The 5,831-nt window shown below is 41.6% G+C and overlaps 1 protein-coding gene across 1 annotated transcript in view; it reads right to left on the bottom strand.

Moving 5' to 3' along the window:
- Positions 1 to 5,831, bottom strand: part of zgc:173742 (DNA topoisomerase I, mitochondrial) — a 29,948-nt gene that overhangs the window by 5,234 nt on the left and 18,883 nt on the right. The gene's annotated exons all lie outside the window — the stretch shown is intronic.

Raw genomic sequence — 5,831 nt, 5'->3', positions numbered from 1 at the left:
TCTGTATATAGAGAATAGCTGTTTGCTGATATATTAATGTTTATAATCTCATATATTTTAGTAAGATGTATTTTTATAGAACTAAATCCAGCTGATAACATGAGCCTGTTTCCGATCAGCTGATCAATCAAAGCTGAGCTGATAGAAGATCAGAGAGGAAACTGAAGCTCTCAGAATAACAGTGTGTGAGTCATCATCGGACTAACAGCTCAGTTCAATAATTCAAAGCTCCTCTGTAATCATGAATTATTGATTCTGGAGACTGTGAATATTTCTGCTCTTATCAGAAACAGCTTTTCTTTTCTTGGATGATCAGCGAGTGAAACAGCGGAAGGATCTTCAGACAGTTCGAACTGAGTTTACACACAGTATCAATAAAGAACTGAAGCCCTAAAGTCCGTGGGTTGCTGGTCATCCTCCGCCTACCAAGCTCATGAGCTTCTTTTCAGTAAATAATTATAATATGTTCTTGTATATCAGGTGGTTGCTGGGTTTACAGTATTTATATCGTCACTTACATGTCAAATGTTATTGCATGAGGGGGGCCCACACATAGAAGATCCTCCCAGCAGTAGAGTCAGGCTCCAGTCTGTGCTGTTTCAGGGTTTAAGGTCGTAGTTCCCGACATTTTTCCTTAAAGAAGCCCTTTCCTATCATGAGTAAACTAACAACCCCTGACTGAAAAACTGTATGTTAAACCCAAACAGTGAGTTCAGTCACTGTGAGAAGCTTTTGTAAAACGAGAGATTTGGATGAACAATTGTACAATTGTATCTGAATATTTATATTCATTCAACAATCATACAACTTGATATGCTTCTTTTTTGACAAATTTGTGTTTTTCCCTGACAGCTGGCCATTCTTCTATTAGACAATTTACATTTACTTTTCTTCACAGAAGTGAACCAATACTGAGATACAGGCCTACTGTATATATTGTTTCCTAGCATGCCTGTGTGAAGTGAGGTCCCCAGGTTGGAAACCTCTGCTTTAAGGTCTCATCACTCCCTAATGTGTCTAAACATTCTGCGAGGAGTGATGTTGTACCGCCGTAATAAACATTTATAATGTGAGCTGCCTGACTGAAGTTTCATTGAGACATTATGTTGTTACTAATCCTTCTGGATTGGCACTATTGGCAGATTTTAAAGGTGTGTTTCTTTTATTCACCTTTTTGTCTTAAGTAAAGCAAACACTTGTATTGTGACAACAGCAGTAGGAAGTGTTCAGTTTGTATCAGCAGTAATTCAACTCCAGACGCCAGAGAGCGCTCAGTGGCCAGAGAAGCTTCAAACTATGAGATTAAATTATGAACAAATTACGTTACATTGTTTCCTGTGAATCTAATGTGTGTGAAGGTGATTTTAAATCCAGTGCAGGAAGGGTGGACACCACCAGCAACAACAGAACCTAGTGTAGAAGATTAAAGGTCATTAAGGTGTCTGAACTGAGCACAAATCAGCAGGAGCAGCTGTTAAACTCGGTGAGATTCAGATAAAAACCCTCTCCTATGTTCCTGTAATGAAAGTGAAGCGTCTGCACACGGTTTCCTCTCTCATCTTCACATGAATCGCTAATAAAGTGTCACAATCATTTCATCACACCCGGCCCTGATGAAACACAAACTACAAAGGGAAGTTTTAAAATTATAATGTTGCGCATTAGCACTCACTGAATATTTCCTTTCTTTTTGTCCGGATGCATTTTAATAAGACGCACTGCATTCATTTGCATTTCCTGCAAACTGCTCTCGCTCGGAGGAGAAGTGTGTGGACTGTGAGGGTTTAATAAAGACAACCTCCACTGACGGCCTGATAGGATTTCACTTCACTGCTGTATTTTATTCTTATTTGTAATGTTAATGGAACAAGTTGCTTTATATTCTTTATACTGTGAACATTCCCTCTTTTTCATGTTAAAACTGATTTACTCTCCTCTCTCACCTCTCGCTCTGATGAGGATACAGGCTGGCGCAGGTCAGCCACCCAGGATTAATCTTCCACTGTTCGCCTGTCAGACGGCGGCCTGCTCAAGCTGAGCCGGGCACCGAGGCCTTGCAGGGCCCCCGCAGGGCCCCACAGCGACCACTGTGAGTTTACCTCAATGCAACTTTTTAAAATTTAGAGCTGCACAAGAAGAAACCAGGAAAACCAACGAGGAGAAGAGGGATCTCCATTACAAGGGATTTTGTGTGTTTACAGTTTGGCAGCACGTTGTGGAGTTGATTGATGAGTTTTCCCGCTCTCTGCCTGCCCTCGCTGTGTGACCATGACAACGACAGAAAGCACAGCGAGGAGAATGACTTTACTGTATCAGAGTTCCCTGAATGCAACACCTGTTCACACTGTATATAGTGTGCACAGGCTGAAAGAAAATCCCAGAGCTCATAATCTAAACCTTCAACCAGTCTTAAACCATCCTGTGGACAAAGTGGAGGCACGAGCTCTTGCAGAGTGCGTCCCGTCGTTGACTTGCTGTCGTACGGTGTGAGACAAGGTGAACAAGCTCCTCCAATCCGCCTCAATGTAGCTGGATATCGCAGTGAATGTAAAGTCCAGGAGAAATGTAATTTTAACCCTTTAAGATCACATCCTCAGTTGTACCTCTATTAAACAATGTATGCAACAAAAGTCAGTTTCTTTGTATTTTCATAGCAGAATCCAAACATTGTGTCTTCCTGTAAAACAGAATGTGACGTCGTCAATCAATCTTTTGTACTTGAGTTATTTATAATATACTTGAGCAAATATTTTGTAAGTGCTTAAATAGTTTGAGTTATAAACTTAAGCAGGTTAAAGACGATCGGTTTCCTTCAAAAAGTTTCAGTTGATCTAACTGATCTGGTTTAACAGTGTGCTGGAAAACTTTAATAAAAAGCAGAGTCCCAATTAAAGGCAGGTCTCATTTACTAGCCTGGTGTGGCTACAGGTTTACACAAATAAACCCCGTTAGAGGCCTGGTCTGGATTTTATAGAAACTGTGTGGATGATGGTATGAAGTAATATTCATACTGATTTAAATTAATCTGATTCTGTTTTCCATCTTTGCTGAGCAAGAGTTTTGTGCAAAAGGAATTAAAGGCCTGTTCCAAATAACGGCAGGTTGAGGTCAGTGATCGAAGAAAATAAATGCCCAGGCTGTTAATTGATGCATACATAAATCATTATTATCAGAAGTGTAATTAGTGCATGGATGTGGGCAGTGAAACACAACCAAACCAAAAGGAAGTGATTATTTTCAGCTCCCTTTATAGCCGAGCAGTCTGGAGGAGCTGATTCAGGTGCAGCTGATCCTCCAGACAAACCCCTACCACTCTGTCTGTGGGTCTCATTCCCCAACTTCTACATCCTCTCTTCCTCTAGGCTACATATGTCATACATTTTTTTTATTTCAATCATGTCCAATAAAGCTTCTTTCACTACAAATCTCAGTTTATTTCACTGTATATAAATATTTTTCACTGTGTTTCTGTACTTTCAGAGATTATTGCACCAAACTCCCTTTAAGAAATATCACATTTTAACAATGCGTTATGTATCCTAACAACACGCAGCTCCAGAAGCACAAGATAGGGTGCGTCACATGTCCATAGTCTTCTTGTCAACTGGCATCAGTATGATCCATAAAGATAAACTTTTCTACAATTTTATTGCCTCAACTCGCTACAGTCTCCATAGGAGCAGACTGTGGGAATGAGAGGCGCACTCACTCAAATAAGCGCTGGCTGGTGAATTAAAGATGTGCCGAATTAAATACAGACTCGTAACATTGTTAATTCTCTGTAAGTCTATTATTATGTGTGTGACGGTAGTTTTTGTGGCCGTTACCATGGTAACTACCTGTATGAAGATAAAATGTCATGAAGGAATGTGGTTGGAACAGTAAAGAGCAAAAAGTTTGATCAGCTTCAGCAACTAATATAACTTATCAATACAGAGTGCCCCCGCCTTGGTTTGTATATTCCAGCAGTATGCCACGCCTCTTTTATACGTCCGTAAAGGATGCACCTGTGTAGCCCTGCTCATAGCTCCTCCAGCAGGCCTCCTCTATCCTCCCTCCTCCAAATGCAAGTCAGGAATTGATACGTCTTTCAACATGGCGCGCTGAGATTGATTCCCGGGTCACGGGCAGGAGGACGAGGAGAGAGGAGACGAGGACGCACAAATCGGAGAAATGAGAAAAGCCCTGTGTGTTACTTCTTCAGTAATGTTGGTAAATGTCAAAAATCTGCCAAACAAAAGACATACATGATAATGTTTATACAGCAAAATCCTTTTTCCTTTTAAACTGTTGTTTTATTTTAATACATATTTTAATGTGTCCTCTAAAACCTTAAAATATTTCCGATGACTCCTTGAACTCAGGCAAGGTTGTAGGATAAATGCAATAAACATGAGTTTAAGGTTGTTTTTTTATTTTTTAAATGTATTTTTAGCAGTGGATGCCCTTGGACTTTAAATAGCCTATAATTAACAACAAATGAGTCTGGGTGGGGAAGGGTGAAGGCGCAACGCTGTAAAGGAAAGGGGTGTGAAACGTAATAAAGTGGGGAAGGGGGATCAGAGCATTGGGTACTATTAAAACGCTAACTAACTAACTAACTAAACGCGTCGGTAATATCTCCGTAGCACAAATCAAACATGTTTTCCCTCCTGGTGTCCACATACTGTTAAAATGATGGCAGTCTGTAACTTACAATCCTTCAAGATAAACACCAGCGCTCCAGAATACTGCGCCAATATAACGTAACCTGCTCGACTACCAGCTCTGCTGCTGCCTTGGTGTTAACATCGGGGGAAATATAAACACAGCTGACAACAACAAGAAACCCCTGGGGAGGTAGTAAGTACGTGGGCACAGCGCTAAAACAAAGTGTGGAGATAGGTCAAAGAGGAATAAGAGACAAGGTCAGCATCTCCAGGCGGACACCACTTCTCCACACCACCCTCTGCCACGCACTGCAGATAGTGCTGGGAGCGGGCCTCAGCTCCTATCACGACGGAGTAGTTTTTTAGTTTGCTATTTCATGTTCCAAAATGCAAATGCCACTTTCTTAAATGCTACTTTCTGTTAGTGTTTGTAATGAGTCTGTTCAGAACATAGTGGTTTTTGTTGGAAATTGTCATTCCTGCGCTGGTTTAACTATTATTGAGGTGCCTTTTAAATGTCTTGACCTCAGCTGTATTTTCAATTTTTTGTTCAGGGAGTCTGTCATATGTTTAAAACAATTAACACCATGCTCACCAGGCAAGCTAGGTTAGCTCCACACATCAGAGAGGGTGTTAATTGAATATGGATGAGTCACTTAACTCTTTGACTCTCTTCTTCCAGTTTCCTTATTTCGCTTTGAGTCCCATTTTCCACTTTCATATTTCATCAATGTCTTCAACAAGCTCTCTACATGAGACCAGCGGAGGATAAAAGTACTCATCCTCCATCCCATTTCCACATCTTCCTCTTCCTCATCTCAGCCTCACAGCTGCTTCCTCCCTCTCTCCCTCCATCTTTCCCTCTCCTTGCACCTCCTACCTGTTCCCAGCTATCCCTCCCCTCACCTGGACCAGCTGTCACTTTCCTACCTCCCCCCACCCTCTCAGTGGCATGGCCTTTCTGGGTGTCAATCAGGCCTGCCCACAGCAGCCATTACCATTCCACCTCCAACAAACCCTGACATTTCCTGATGCACTAGAGGGCAGAGAGCAGAGGCACCGCACTCCTTCCTTCAATTGCTCCATCTCTTCATTCCACCCTCTCACTTCTGTCCTGTCTCGTATCTTCCTTCTTCCTACCTGTCAATCTTTATATACCGACAGGTGGCTGGCTCTCAAACC

The sequence above is a fragment of the Morone saxatilis genome, unplaced genomic scaffold (genome assembly GCF_004916995.1).
Source record: "Morone saxatilis isolate NCDOM2014 unplaced genomic scaffold, NCSU_SB_2.0 Contig2, whole genome shotgun sequence".
Lineage (NCBI taxonomy): Eukaryota > Metazoa > Chordata > Actinopteri > Moronidae > Morone > Morone saxatilis.
The sequence above is the reverse complement of the archived record's forward strand: the minus strand, read 5'-3'. Positions and strand labels throughout refer to the sequence as shown.